General features: G+C 38.4%; 1 long non-coding RNA gene across 1 annotated transcript in view; it reads right to left on the minus strand.

Moving 5' to 3' along the window:
- The window catches only part of LOC123462265, a 174,516-nt gene that overhangs the window by 33,603 nt on the left and 125,034 nt on the right, over nt 1-15,879 (minus strand). The window contains exons 4-5 of the long non-coding RNA XR_006638177.1: nt 15,613-15,804; nt 6,062-6,213 (exon numbers count right to left, since the gene is read on the minus strand). This is a non-coding gene — a long non-coding RNA (uncharacterized LOC123462265). The remainder of the gene's footprint in view (nt 1-6,061; nt 6,214-15,612; nt 15,805-15,879) is intronic.

Consider the following 15,879-nt stretch of genomic DNA (forward strand, 5'->3'; position numbering starts at 1 on the left):
AGCCTCTGCCAGTCACTGTCCCTACTTGCCATCTGTGTCCACTGGATGGACACAGTGCCTTGTTCTGCTTCCCTCTTCCTGCTTGACCATATCTTTCCATGTTGAAGACTGAGACATGAACCAGGGAGAGCAGGCAGTCCTGAGCATCTTAACACCTCTTCGTTAGAGAATTCGTAGAGCTAGAACACAAGTGTGCATATGTGTGTGTATAATGTAATAAAAGTGACCTGAAGGCAGAAAGGAGGACAATTTGTGGCAAAGAAAGGAACTGGAAGAGGAGGACAAGGGGAGGGCAGTAAGAGAGGGTGATGAGTAAGACAAAATATAATGATAAATATATATAATGGCATACATGTATTAAACAACTATCATGACATATGTATATGAAATAAGCAGAGTGGCATACATGTATGAAACAAGTATAATGATATACATTGTATGCTATACATATATTAAACATTATTTTGTATACTAACTTTTTTAATTTAAAAAATTCCAATTTTGTTCTTTAAGAATCCTAGTACCCAGCATGGTAAATAAAAAAGAGTAGAGTCCACCCACTTATGCTGATGGCACCTTTACCTCTTGACCAAGTAGAATATTCTGTCACAATATGTGAAGTCTCAGATACTCAAACATTGGGTTTGTGGTTGTTACACAGCCTGTCCACAGAGACTGTGACTCTTGGTGAAGTACTTTCATGTAGTTTTTTATTTATACTACTGCTCCTTTCTCTGGAAAGGTAATAAGGTACCTTCAAAATATATATAATAAATCATACTAAGATAATGAGTCCATTGCAGGGGGTGAGTGTGGTTTAGAAAAATTACATAAAGCTACAAGAATGACTGGCAGAGAAAAACACATGATGAAGTTTCCATAGCACCTCGAGTGAACTACAAATTTAGCTTGGTTTGTGAGGAGCCAAATGAGAGAAAGCAACATGATTGAACTTTCTGCTCCACACAATAGCAGGTTACAAAGAAGACATATCCATGCCAGTGCTGAGATCAGAAAAATAGCTTCATCAGATCCACAGAAAGAGAACATGCCATGAGATCCTTAAGGCAAAAAGGGCAAGTTTCTGGTGTCTTTGACCCCCAACTTGTTCCCCCCAATATAGAGACTGGCACAGTAGTGGTCAGGCCATTAAAGCACCTATTCAGAATCATTCTTGAATAAGAAAAAATAAATTAGAAATAAAATTTAGGAAAAGACGCTTAACATAAGATACTTAATATAGCCAGCTCCTGCAGTCTGAATTGATCCTACATGGGAAGATAATTATCTGAAGAAATCCTTGAAGCCCATTCTGTGTGACTATTTCTCTCAGCTAAGCAGTCAGTGGTACTTGGGCAACTGAAACTTTGAGATCACATTTTCAGCATGAATTTAAGACACAAACAGTTGTCAATTAAAAGCAGCACCATAAACTTTAGCTGTCAACTAAGTAGATGTAGAAGTTTTACAAATTTAAAAAGAAGTCACTATAGGAGTCATTCATGGTGGTGCACTTCTATATTCCAGGAATGAGAGGCAGAAGTAGCAAGATCACTGTGAATTTCAGAGTGAGTTTCAGTGAGTCTCTACCTCAAAGAAAAAGGAGGAGGAGAAGGAAGAGGAGGGTCAGCTTTAGGATATTTGTTAACTGGACGGCCACAATTAGGTGAACCAAGCAGGAGGAACAGGGCTGTGCTGGTGCCAACATAATTTTGAATTAGATCTCTGTCTCCTGAAACTACTTCTTTAAGACCAAAATCTTTGGTCAATTCCAATTCTTTTTTTTTAATTTTTTAATTTTTATTAACATTTTCCATGATTATAAAAAAATATCCCATGGTAATTCCCTCCCTCCCCATCCCCACACTTTCCCCTTTGAAATTACATTCTCCATCATATTACCTCTCCATTACAATCATTGTACTTACATATATACAATATCAACCTATTAAGTATCCTCCTCCCTTCCTTTCTCTTCCCTTTATGTCTCCTTTATAATCAATTCCAATTCTAACCAATGAAATAATGGGTTTTCATTTCCCATGGCTATGTTTTAAGAATGACTATTGTAATTATAGGCAAGATGACATTTCAGGATATTGGGAAAGATATCTATAGCTCTTACATCTATTCAGGGGAATTGCAAAGAATTATAAGTGCCTTTAGTATGAAAGTATGTAAGGTGTTATATAAATTTGGGCTATTATTAAAATTTAATGGCTTTTCATCAAACAAAACCTGCTAAAATCCACAAAGTGAAGAAGGAAGTGAACATGCTTTCTATTGTTTGGGGACAAGAAATTAATAAGCATACTAACAATTTACTCAGACACAGCAAGATAGGCTAATGATAATAAACATATGGGCCTGGACATTTAATTACAGTAGCTATTTTACCAGCCACAATGCAGTGAAGAAGATGTGGAACTGATTTCCCAGCCGCCACATGCACAGCGACCACACACACACACACACACACACACACACACACACACACCCCTTTAGGGCCTGACACTTACCTCTGTTGCAGGACATCTATGAATAAAATCTAAGTTAAACTGTGAACTTAATTCCTCCACAAAGGTGGCTTGTTAATCTACTGAACCAAAACCACACCTATGGTGTGCATTGGCCACTCACTGCAAACCCTCCTAACAGTGCAAGAGGAGATCAAACAGGAAATATAAAATAACTACAAAAGGATTTTGTTTAGTCTATCAATTTACACTTGAGTTTGGGTTGTTTTAGATTTAGATTTTAGAACTGTTTCATAACACGAAAAGCATGCATTTGGGAGAAACAAACTAGCTTCTAGTAAACAAAGCAAATGAAGAGTTTAGCCAGCCAAGAGTCATTTGCCACAGTTACTCTATATGGTAGATAATGAGCCCTGGTGGAACACGAAGTACTTCCTTGATCTCATAGCCCATGCAAAGTTATACAAAGACTTGTAATCATATAGGTATGAATGGAAGCAGCCCCATTTGAATTTGCCTCTGAAAGAAAGTCTTCCTCCAGTTCCAATTTTCCAAATGTGCTCATCACTGGTAACTTTTTCTCCTGTTACGTGTCTACAATAAATGGAGCTGGTTTAGTGGTCACCATATTAATCCAAGAATAAGAAATGAAAAAAAAAATAAGATTCATTTTCTATTCTATAATTTTAAATACAAATAAGAACAAAACAAAAGGCCTTGTAGATCTCTCTTAAGGATTTTGGTGGTTGGGAAATATGCAAAGCACTTGAAAGCAATAAAAGAAATAACCTAAGAAAATTAAACAAAATGAATTTGCAATTAGTTTGTGAAATTGCGATAAATGCATTTTGAAAGCAGAGAGTAAAATGTAACTTTCTTCAGTATAATTTGAAATTGCCTTTTGTGCTTAATATAGTTCACTTATAATTAGATGAAGATTTTGTTCTGGTTTGAAACATTCAAAGTTCCATCTTGAGATTGCTATGTACTATGTACACAGAACTTTTCAGCAAGAAAGTCTGCTGCTGCTGCCGCGTTTGCTTTGACAGTCTTTATCCTAGTTTTATAGAAATGAAAGAGTGAAAGAACACAGCTGGTTTGAACAATGGAGCATGTTCAACATTAGACCAAACACTTTAGATATTGCAAAATATTGCAGGCTATATTTATAGCTCTTAGCAGGTCTTTGAAATTCATACTGGTACTGCCTTACCCCTGCTTATTGGACCAAATTGCCATCTAATGATTAACTTATCTTTTGGTTTAAAAAATTGCTTTCAAAGGCAGTGGCACTTAGACTAACCTCTTGGTGCTATCAAAACAGCAATGACTTGAAATCCCTTCAAAAGAATTTTAAGATGTCTTTAAAATTCACAATCATTTTACTTTTTAAGAAAGTTTAAACTTTTATGTTGATCTGTATTACTTTTTCCACAAAGGAAAAGAATATCCTCTTTTTGATGATCTCTCTCATAGTCATGAAACTGTGCACTGACTCACACACCAGCACATTCTAGAAACACACTCAAGGGAAATCAAACAACAAACTTCCTATAATTGCTTATATTGTGCTTAAACTTTCTCCTTTTATTGCTGTTGTTTTTAATAGAATTGTTTTGTTCTTTTTTTAAAATTTATCTTATTTATTTGCAAGCACAGAGAGAGAGAGAGAGACAGAGAGACAGAGAGAGAGAAGAGAGACAGACAGAGAGAGAATGGGCATGCCAGGAGGCAGCCACTGCAAACAAACTCCAGACATATGCACTCCCTTGTGAATCTGGCTAATGTGGGTCTTGAGGAATTGAGCCTTGAACTGGGGTCCTTAGGCGTCACAGGCAAGCGCTTAACCACTAAACCATCTCTCCAGCCCACCCTTGTTCTTTTTTAAAAAATAGAATTGTCTGAGTTTGAGGGATTCTAACAGGGACCCATGATCTTTTTCACATGAATAATATGAGTAGTAAAAGCAGGTAGTAGTTATAAGTTTAATGACTGTGAGCTGTGCCAGGCAAAGTTCTGCAGGACAATGGGATTTCTGCAGGTTGATCAAATGTCTACATGCTCTAAGGGAAAACCCTAATGCTATGGACTTCCTTCTAGCCAGGAGTCAATGTTCTCTCAATTCCCACAGCATCTGTTTGTGTACCGTCCATCATTGCCATGTTAGTAAGGTCTTGGAATATGTGTACTTGGCCTCTTAATCCAATAGTAACAACAATATCATTTACCTACTGAAGAGCCCAAACCAAAGTAACACCATGACAGACTTTAAAGATATTAATAGGCCTAAATTTCTGTTTCCCTGCAGGGCCCAAATTACTAACACAGCACTTTGCAGTTACTGGGAAAAACAACCACAAACTGCTCAGTACCCAAAATAATCCCTGTAATGGGCCAATCAAAAAGGACCAAGCAGATGTTATACATTCCTATGGCTCCTGTGACTATAGATAAGTTTGCTTAACATCCCTCAGCTACTATGTGACCAATCAGGTTGCAACATATATGCTCTTGCTAAACATCAACCAATCATGTAACTGCTATGTGGGAAATTCCCCTTTTCTTTGTTTGAACCTCATATAAGCTCCTCCCATATGCCATTCAGGGCTCTTGGATGGACCCACTTTCATTGGTAAAGTCTGACCCTGAGCTTAAGCCCCCCCCCCAAAGCTCTTTGCTGTTTCATACGTGTCCAACTGTCCTGGTGATCTTTGGGGACTCTGTGATCTGGGCATAACACCTTCTATATGCCAAGCAATGTATTATGCATTTAATATATTTTTCTATAAAAATTGTCTTTTAAAATGTTTTACCTTTGTTTCAGTTATGTATTAATATATAACTCAACAAAACAAGCTGTCTCTGAACTCAGTTGTCTTAATACATTGAGTTTGGGTGTGTAGTTTTTATGCTGGTCTGATATGATAGGGGTTGTGGGGAGGTCACCCAGGTGGCTTCAGTCATTTGATAAATATTACTGGGGCCAAAGGGTCCAAAACAGCTTTATTCACAGGTGTGGAAATTAGAGCTGGTTGTCAGCTGAGGATTTCTTGATATGAAGCCAGTACTCTACCAGTCTAGTTTCTTATTAGCAGAGAAACACTTTCCTCAGGATTGCAGCCTGTTATACTTGGAAATGGCTGCCATGCTAACTTCCCAAGACATCATTTATCGATTGGTGGATTGAGGGATCCAAACTGCTATTGATTTGTGAGGGAAATATTTGCATACTTTTTTTTTTTTTTTTTTTTTTTGGTTTTTCGAGGTAGAGTCTCACTCCTCTAGCTCAGGCTGACCTGGAATTCACTATGTAATCTCAGGGTGGCCTTGAACTCACGGCAATCCTCCTACCTCTGCCTCCCGAGGAGTGCTGTGATTAAAGGTGTATGCCACCACGCCGGCTTACATACATTTTTTTATTGACCCCCAAATACTCTAGTGAGTTCTCTGTAGATTAGCCAGGCTAACTAAGCCATGCTTTCTAGCTTAAAGGGGTTGGCTACTCCTTCAGAGTAAAAGAAAGGAGACTCCCAGAACTCAGAGGCCTCTGTGCTTTTCAGAACCTCTGACAATATAAGACTCACCTGGGAGTGTTCAAAATCCCTCCCTTACTTCTCTGAAGTAAGAATGTCACAGGATGTGGCCAGGACTCAGACACCCGTAAACTTCCTTAAAGAGTCCTCAAGTCTGCCACGTGTTGGTTGGATCTCTTAACACTTCAGAGCAACTGGGAAACCTGCAAAAAAATAGAGATTCAGGTTTGTACTTTAACCATCCACCCAAAGCATGAGTTGGACACAAGCTGTCGTTTTCACCACGTGAACTGTATAGAGCTGCTCCACAGATTTCTCTTTGGAGAGTGATAGTGACAAGTCACACAAGCACTGGCTACCACCCATTCACGTGGTGACAGGTGTTAGAAATGGCCCCAAGGCAGTGTTCTAATGTGCACCATTGCTCATGTGAGAAACAGGAGGAAATCATCCAGTTGTCTGTTCACCATAAAATACCTGAATTTCAAGCAACTTCCTTAGGTCCTGAGCTCAGGTGATGGACAGGAACCCAATACCCCTATCAAGTACAACTTTATCTCATTGAGACTTTCAGAGTCAGGTTAGGCTTCTTAATGCTAAAGTGGAACTCTATGTGGCCCATTCAAATAAAAATATGAAGAAAGAGCTGGGCATGGTGTTGCATGCCTTTAATCACAGCACTTGGGAGACAGAGTAGGAGGATCACTGTGAGTTCAAGGCCACCCTGAGACTACATAGTGAATTCCAGGTCAGCTTGGACTAGAGTGAGACCCTACTTAGAAAAACAAAACAAAAAATAGTTTCATAGTTTATGTATAATTTCTCCAAAGATTTTGAGAATATGTCCTCTGCCTTTTTATTTCCACATGTCACAGACACATAGGATGCCCTCACCACTTACTATTTCATTTCCACATGTCACAGACACATAGGATGCCCTCGCTGCTTACTATTCCATTTCCACCTGTCACAGATCTGTAGAGAGTCTCACTTCTTATTTAGATGCTTCACACCATAGCATTTTTATTTCTATAACTCTCACTCTGCCCAGAACATAGCCATTTGAGTTCATTTCCAGCTCCAACCCGCTCCCATTCATCTAATTACCAAATAACACTCCCTGTAGGCAGGAACTGTATCTTTTTCATCTCATAATCCTCCAAACACATTGGTAGAGTGACTGACATTAGGAAGCACTCAGTAAATGCTTTTTGAATTCAAGCCTTCTCAAAGTATTGACAAAAGAAAATCTGTTGGGAAAAAAAAAAAACTCAGAGTATATGTGGAAATCTTGTAGCAGGAGGCAAATAAAAGTTAACTTTCTCACAAGTATACACCAGGCTCATGATTATAGAAAAGTATTTGTTACCAACATGCCAACATACCAACAAGACAGGTAGCTAAAACAACCTGCTTCTTTGGGAATCTCATTGAATTTGCTTTTTATCTTTCATGTGGGTAAATAATGCTGTCTCTTCTCCTAGTTAGCAAGCTTCTTGTGAGTCAAAATGTTCCTCATGAACACACTACATAGATATAAAATGTTTTATTGGATAGAGAAAAGACCACCTATGAAAAATGAATAGGCTAGGGAATGTTATCTCTTGCTTTTTACAAACAAATTATAAGATACCAGAATGTTGAAGCCTTAGAACAAGATTCTGTACAGTCTAAAGTATGAGAGGAGAAATGACAACACCCATATTTATAGCTGTTCAGCTATCTAGAATATTAAAAATTAATAGTTATTTCAAAATTAATTCATTCCACATTTATTCATTCTAAAACTTAGGTCTTTAAACATTATCAAGGTTTACTCATCAGCATTGATGTTGTTGTTCACACAAGAGCATCATTACATCACTCACTGGTTGATTGAGGAAATCACTTAGTTGAATTACTTTCAATTTGATTTAAGTAGGGGAAACTGTGTACCATTTATGTTTATTTTATGCACAAATATAGTAGTATGGTAATCCTGTGAGCCATGAAATAGAAGCACACGTTTAATAATTAATACCTTAAGAATTAAACAAAATACCATGCGATAATCCATATTGAAATAGAATTCAATAATAGGTGTCTGAAAATGGCCATTCTTCAAGATCTTAAAGTAAAGGAGAGGTTCCTATAACACTAACATGCCTCTGCAAATGGAATTCCCTTTGCCTTAGGTTTACTCAACCATTACTGCCTTCATAATAAAGGTTAAATGCCACCTTCTCTGTAAAAATCTGACTTTCATTCCATGCTCAAAAACAATTCCTTGTGAGCTGGTGAGATTGTTCAGTGATTGCATGCCAAGCCTAACAACCTGGGTTCAATTCCCCAGTTTCTATGTAACGCCAACTGCACAAAGTGGTACATATGTCTGGAGTTCATTTGCAGTAGCTAGAGGCCCTGGGTGTTCCCATTCTCCCATTCTCTCTGTCTCTCTCTCTCTCCTTGCAAATAAATAAAAAAAATATTTTTGAAATACTAGCTCATTGTTTCCTATATTATCTTTTTTTAAAATTTTTTATTTATTTATTTATTTATTTGAGAGCGACAGACACAGAGAGAAAGACAGATAGAAGGAGAGAGAGAGAATGGGCGCGCCAGGGCTTCCAGCCTCTGCAAATGAACTCCAGACATGTGCGCCCCCTTGTGCATCTGGCTAACGTGGGACCTGGGGAACCGAGCCTGGAACCGGGGTCCTTAGGCTTCACAGGCGAGCGCTTAACCGCTAAGCCATCTCTCCAGCCCTTTTATTATTTTTATTATTATTTTATCTTTTATTCATGTTTTTATTCTGGGCCTCCATTTAGCATATGCATTTGTTCAGCATGTATGTTCATGTGTCAAGTGTCATGCTTGGCATCAGGACTCTATTGAGAAGCCTGACACCTGCTTATCTGATAGCTGCATAATGTTCCTCTCTGTTTCTCCCATATCCTAAACCCCTCAAAGCATGACAATAGCACTTGTTCAATAAGTTGATAATACCAAAGATAGCAGGTGATAAAAAGCATGATGAATCCCACACCCCCACCCACGAAGCCTTCTCTTATTGAATTCATTTTTCTCTCTCAGTTCAAAATCAGCATTTCACCTCTTCCTTACACTCATCACCTGATTCCATTTTTGACATATTTTCATTCACCCTGAAGAAAACTTGGTCCATTACTTTTTTCTCCACACACATGCTCCATCTCCTCCATATCTTCAATACCCCAGGACAGAAATCTGGGGGTGTCCTTCCACTCCCCTTCTTCTCTAACATCTTTTGTGGTTTGAATCACATGTCACCCATAAAGTCATATGTTCTGGATGCTTAGTCCCTAGCTGGTGGTAGTTTGGGAGGTAAAGCCTTGCTGGAGGAGTTGTGTTGTTGGAGGTGGACTCAGGGGTGTTATGACCAGGTCATCCTTACAAGCTTTTGGCTCATTCTCTTGTTGCTGTTTTCCAAATGCTATGGCAGACATAATATCCAGCCTCTACTCATGCCATGATTTCCCATGTCATCACGGCTCTTTCCCTCAAAACTGTAATCCAAAATAAATCCTTCCTTTCTATCAGCTGCTTTTGGTCCAGCAATGGGAAAGTAACTACAACACCTTCCTTAGCTGAAGACTAGTGTCTTCACAACTGACAGCCATCCTCCTGTCTTCATTTCCACTGGTCCTACTGCAGTTTTCTTGTCATCTTTTGCCTTGACTCTGTAACATCTTATCAGATGAAGCTGTGTGCTATCTCAACACCCACTTGTTTCTACTTTCTGACAGAGTGTTTTCTCTCTATTGTACATCTGATCATTTATTTCTCACCACCACCCTGCTTCCATAGAGGTCTCCAGTGGTTTTCATACCTATGAAGTTTTCATCACCTTCACAATAAAACGCTTAGAGGTCTGAGCTTCTCACCCACAACACAGAAAACTCCTTGTGATCTGACCTTGCTTCTAGTTGAGCTCTCTAAACTCTCATATTACATACTCTGTCTACTCAAGAGCAAACAGTAAAGGTGGCTAGGATTGCTTTCAGGAAAATGATTCTGAAATGTAGAAACTGTCTCAGATGCCATGTAACATGCTGCTTAGGAAACTTTATCCAGTTCTCCAAGGATAAGTGATTCTTCTCCTCGTAGACATGAATGTTTTAATCACTATAAGAGAATAAGAAAAATGACCATGATAAGTTGAACTAGAGACTCTGCTGAATGCTTCCCTTCTTTCCAAAGAACTCAGATCCTATGCAGAACATTTCTAAGATTGGATCATGGAATTTGAAAACCAGAGGAGATGCTAAAATAACCTAATCCAATCTCATTTCACAAATGAGAAAACTCAAACCCAGAATATTGAGAGATTTATGCAAAGTCATACAGCTAGTAAATATTCTTTTTCCTTCCCAAGCCTCAACAAAGGGGAATAGATTTTATACTATTAAATAATAGATTCATTTCTGTATTTCTTTCCCAAGGAGCAAACTCATTTGTATGCCAGGGCTTCTATTCCAATGTGGCTTCATTGCTAAGACTCACTTCTTATTTTGCATTTTCAATTAGACACAAGGTGAAATGTCTCTTTATGGAAATCTTGACTCACTTTTACCTGTCGCTGTGGGTGTATTAAAGTATATGAAGTTATAAAAAGATATGAAATATGAATATAATCTAGTTTAATTATTTCCATCCTCCAAAGATGATGATTGCAGTGGGATGTCAGTGAAATCTCCAGTGGTTGAACTTCATGCCTAGAAAAATAGTGAGCAGAATAAAAGGCTAGAGAACAGGGAGTGGAGTGAGGACTACCAAAAAAAGAACATTTATTTCACCAAAAAGAACATGTTCCCATGATGGAAAAATTACAGCTTTGGATAATATCAGTGAGTCAAAAATGATGACAACATTTGGCAAAGTTAATCTAATCCAAGTTCAGTCCATACATGTGTGTGTGTGTGTGTGTGTGTGTGTGTGTGTGTATGTGTGTGTATATTATCAGCTACTTTTTCAGTGGAAAAGCACTTAAAACATTTTTTATTTGATAACCCTACTTAGACTTCTTCTCTGTTCTTTTTGATTAGCCAGAAGATAAATCTCTTGGCAAATGAATCACAGATGTTCCCAAGACAAACAGGCTGCTAAGGTGCATTTCTTCCCATATGCTGGAGTCAGCAGCTCATTCTTTTCAGGTGTGATGTGTGTCATTATAAAAATTTGCACTGAAATTTTAAACACGCATCTTTGAATTTATTGTTTTTATTTTGATAATATATTTTGCTTCCTGTATCTTCCAGGCTAATGATCTGGAAGCTAAGAATTTCTAAAGGTCCACAAAGTCAGACTATGAGTAATAACTTCTACTTCTCTCAGACCACTAGGGAGTAAGTTTCAAAACTTGTCCTCCCTGCCACAACTCTGCTCCTTAGTAAATGTTTCCTTGTCCTAAGCCTCAGAATGAAGTCTTTCCTAGTTTCTGCTTTTGGTGGTTTCTCATTTTCTAAATTACATGTCTTCTTTTTTCTTTCACCATCTTCTTCTGTCTCTATGGACATACATGCATGCCCTCACATTTACCCTACCTCCATGTCCAACATGCAGGTCTGAAGAGATAGCTTTAGATACCATCTCCACAAGCTTATAAGCTGCATTAGTCTCCATGTACAGCATTGTTTTCATGTCTTACATGTCTCAACCAAAAAAGAAACTTGGTGTGAACTATGACAAAAGTATAGTCATAAGGATGGTGTCGGTGCACTCCTCAGCTATTCTCTAAGATGAAAACTTCAGAATGAGCCTCATTTATCAGAACTTATTACTAACTAAAGAAGGTAAGTGAATGGAGTAAATGCTGGAGTTTATCTACAGTTATCACAATAGCTTGAGGTGCATAGGAATACTCTTAACTGTCCTTCCAGCTCTTCTTTTATCACCAAGGTGAAATGATAACATGGTGATAGTGCCCTTCCATGTCCCACCTCTTAAAATGCTATTTTACTGTTCATTTTTTGTTTCTTTTTCTTTTCAAGGCACATTGAATTTCATCATTGCATATGTGTAAAAGAGTTGAAGGGTTGGTAGTAAGTGACATATTTTTCAAGAGTATGTACCATTTTATGGTAACGTAGAATATCTAGACTGCTCTTCTCTGCATTCATCCATGCACACTTCCTCTTGGTTAGAGCTAGGTGAAATAAAAATGAAGGCTATACTCTGTCTGTATAGCCTGAAGCTGTTATGGAGTGTCAGGAAAGGAAAGACTGAATGTCAAGAAGCTGGTTGTGGTGGCTCACACTGGTAAGAAATTGCTAAAAAGGTGGAGGCAGGAGAATCAAGAGTTCGAGGCCAGCCTGGAATACATATGTTAGCAGGGTATGGTGGCATATACCTTTAATCCAGGTGCTCAGAAGGCAGAGGTAGGAAGAGCCCTATGAGGACAAGGCCAGCATGGGACTACAGAGTGAATTCCAGGTCAGTCTGAGCTAGAGCGAGACCCTACCTCAGGAAAAAAACAAACAAGAATCCTGACTTAAATCTCAATTCTACTGAGGGCTCTATGCCTTCTAGCTCTTCAGTCTATTTTTTTTTAATTCATTTCACTCAAGAACTTTGGAAATCTAAGAAATGATGGCAAATGATGAAACATATTTTCTATTAGAAAGTCCTCAAGCTTATGACCATAGTCTAATAAAGAAAAAGTATAAATATGTTCATTAATGTTTACTTCTGAAGTGTATAAAACTATTTTGCCTTATAGGGTTATTATAAAGTGAAGTAGCAATATATTTAAAATTCTAAGATGTATTGTGTGTGGCAAAAGAATGATATTCATTCATGCCCTGTGTTTTTATTGGATCAAGGAACTTGGAAGTATTTATTGTCAACACATAACACAAATAATAGATTTCAATAGTTTGGCCTAAAACACAAAATGGACATGCTAATGATTTTATTTGATATCCAAAAAGCTAGATTATTGACCTAATTTTTCATTTTCAGTGCACTGATGTGGCATTATGTAGACCCAGCCTAAGTGGACCACTTTTTGCTAAGTAGGATCCCACACACTTGACCTGCTTTTTTCCTCCCTTTAGAAAGTGAAAGCAAAGTCTAGAGTTGAAGCCTTTGGCATTTAGTCATTTATGAACATTCAGAAACACAATCCAATCACTATCACTTTCAGCTTGTGAGTCTGTGGCATTCCAAGTAGGTCTGACTCTTGTAATTAATAGCTATCTGCTCTTGGCAAGGCAAGGCCCTTTCCTCTCCTTCCCTTCCTTCCTTCTTTCCTTCCTCTCTATTTTATTCTCCATTTCTCTCTTTCTCTCCCTCCATTTATCATCATATTAGACGTGGATAGGTGGCAAATTATCTGTATCTTGCTTACCAACTCTGATCAGTTGAGAGTCTCTTACTGGAAAATCAAATAGTATGATGGTTAGGTATATCTGACATGGGAAAAGAAATTAGAGTTATTCTAGAATCTATTTGCTTATCTTGTATTGTATAGTCTCTAAATGTCTCCCAACTAAAATTTCTATCAAGCATTCTGACAAACAAGCATTCAAGGATAGAAGCTTGAGTTATGCCATACTTAGAGGAGTACTTTAAATTTGTTGTATATTCATTTGCCATCAAATATTTCAATATAGAAGTTATAAAATTGCCTCTGGCTCTATTTAAAGTAGATGGATTTTGTTAACTGAGATTGGACTTTTGTTCAAGGCCATAATGAGAAGGTTGAAAAGTCTCCTTTATTTTTTATGAGAAAAATTGCGCCCTCCCCTGGCGGTAAAATGTACTGCCATTTCTTTACCTTTACAAATGATGAAGATGAGTCGTGTTGGGTCTTCTTTCGGGAAATGATGTTTAATTTATAGCCAAAATCAAGAATATACAGAGGAGATATTTTATGTTCTGAGGAAGAATTGTCTAACTTCTTGCAATAGAGGGAAAGTATTAGAGGCTATAGGAAGCCAGAAGAGACAGGACCATAAGTGAGACTCTGGGATATGAAGTTCATACCTCAAAAATGAAGCTTATGGCCATGGTCTGCCTAGGGGAGAGACTGATACCAGAGAGGTAGAAAACCCAACAAAAAGAACTTTTCTTCCATTCAATATACATCAGGAATTCCTAGACCTGTCTGTCTGGGTGGTCATCTGCAGAAACTTAGGAACAATTGCTTAGTACCATTTAAATCTTAGTTGAATTCAACATATATTTATTATTCCTATGCTTTGTGTGCATCATCGAAGGTGTTACTGGCAAAAACGAGAGGAAGACCTCAATGAAACTGAGTGATCTTCAGAAAAAAAATATATTTTTCTATCTGTACTTTTAACCAGAATTTGAATGAGCCCAAAGCAAGCTTGTCCCATTCACTGTCTGCTATACGACATTATCTCCTTTTCTCCAATGTTCCCCTTTCAAGCATTCGCCTTATGCTTTGTCAGGCTCTCACTAATTTATTTTTATTTTATTTAGAATATACTTTGTATGGCTACAACATGTTGGTACCATCTTTTCTTTCCTCCCTGGCCCCATTCCACAAGGGGTCCTCCTCAGTGAGGTTGTATTCCCCATGGGGTTATGGGTTATGTGTTGTGGGAGCAGCAGTTACTGGGGGGAGGCAATGCCTCTGATTATAATGTCCCAACCTGTGGCTCTATGCCCTCTTCTGCAAAATTCCTATAACCTTGGTGGGTGTGTTTTAAGTCTCACTAGTTTTTGACACCACCTCTCCTACACCTCTTACCTTCCTGTTCTTTTGCCTTCCTCCCTCTGTTAAAATCATTTACTAACAACAGGAAGTACTTTCAGCAAATCCAGCCTCCCTTCCTTCTTCCTTTCTGCCTTCCTGTATTGCATCTCCTTGGATGTTCACTCCTATAGCTGGAACCTTAGGACGAGTCTGAGCAGCTCCCTTCCTCAAAGATTTACTCAATTAATAAGGCCTCATATGTGCCAAATCTCCTAAAGACATTTAAATTTTTACAGGTGTCAAAATCTTCAAGTAAAGTTATACTGGTAAATTTTAAGTTACTGGAAAATAGAGGAAGGAAGCCCTTGTGGTGTCATAGGAGGTTTCCAAAAGCTGAATACACAAATAGATCTTCAGGTCTATTATGGGAAAGTATTTTTTCATGTATAGAAGAGGTCCCTGATGAGGTGTGTGGCCCCAGCAGGGTCCTCACTATGCTATTTCTGGGTGTTGCCTTTCCTTAGAGCCAGACCCACTGCTTAGCAGCACTCTTCACTAGTAGCAGTCATTTCCCTTGAATATTGACAGACCTCTAATGTCTGGAAGGAAGGCTTGGAAATGAAGGAGTTAATACTCTTAAGTGCCCATCAGGGAAAAGCTAATGGTCTTAAGAGAAACCCGAGCAGGAGACCAACCACCTGCATTCAGGCTGACCACTTTCCTGTGGAATCCTGGGTGGTCTGCCTAAGCAGGATTCCCCAGGCCCTGGGGGCTGAGACACTGAGAAGAATCAGTTTCAATAAAGAGAAGAATGACTAATAGTGCTTCCTGCCTCAGGTAGAGGCGGCTGGGCAGCAGGGTGCTGGAAGAAAAGCAAACAGCTGGAGATTAGGTTGCAATGTGGACAAAAAACACTTACAGCTTAGATTTGATACCACTCTGGTGATTGAAGGATGGAATCCAAACCCACTAGAAGGGCAAAAAGTAAGTTCCTGTGCATTTTCATTACATTTTTGTTTGTTCACTCATTGAAGAACTTCTTAGCACTCAGTAGCAGTAACACTGTCTTCTCTATTACCTCTAAAGGTAGCTACTTCAGAGCATGTGGATACTGTAAAAATAAAGAGAATTGATGTGTGGCTTTCTTATTGGATTCACATTCTACATATATGCAGAATATGTATAT

The sequence above is a fragment of the Jaculus jaculus genome, chromosome 7 (assembly GCF_020740685.1).
Source record: "Jaculus jaculus isolate mJacJac1 chromosome 7, mJacJac1.mat.Y.cur, whole genome shotgun sequence".
NCBI lineage: Eukaryota > Metazoa > Chordata > Mammalia > Rodentia > Dipodidae > Jaculus > Jaculus jaculus.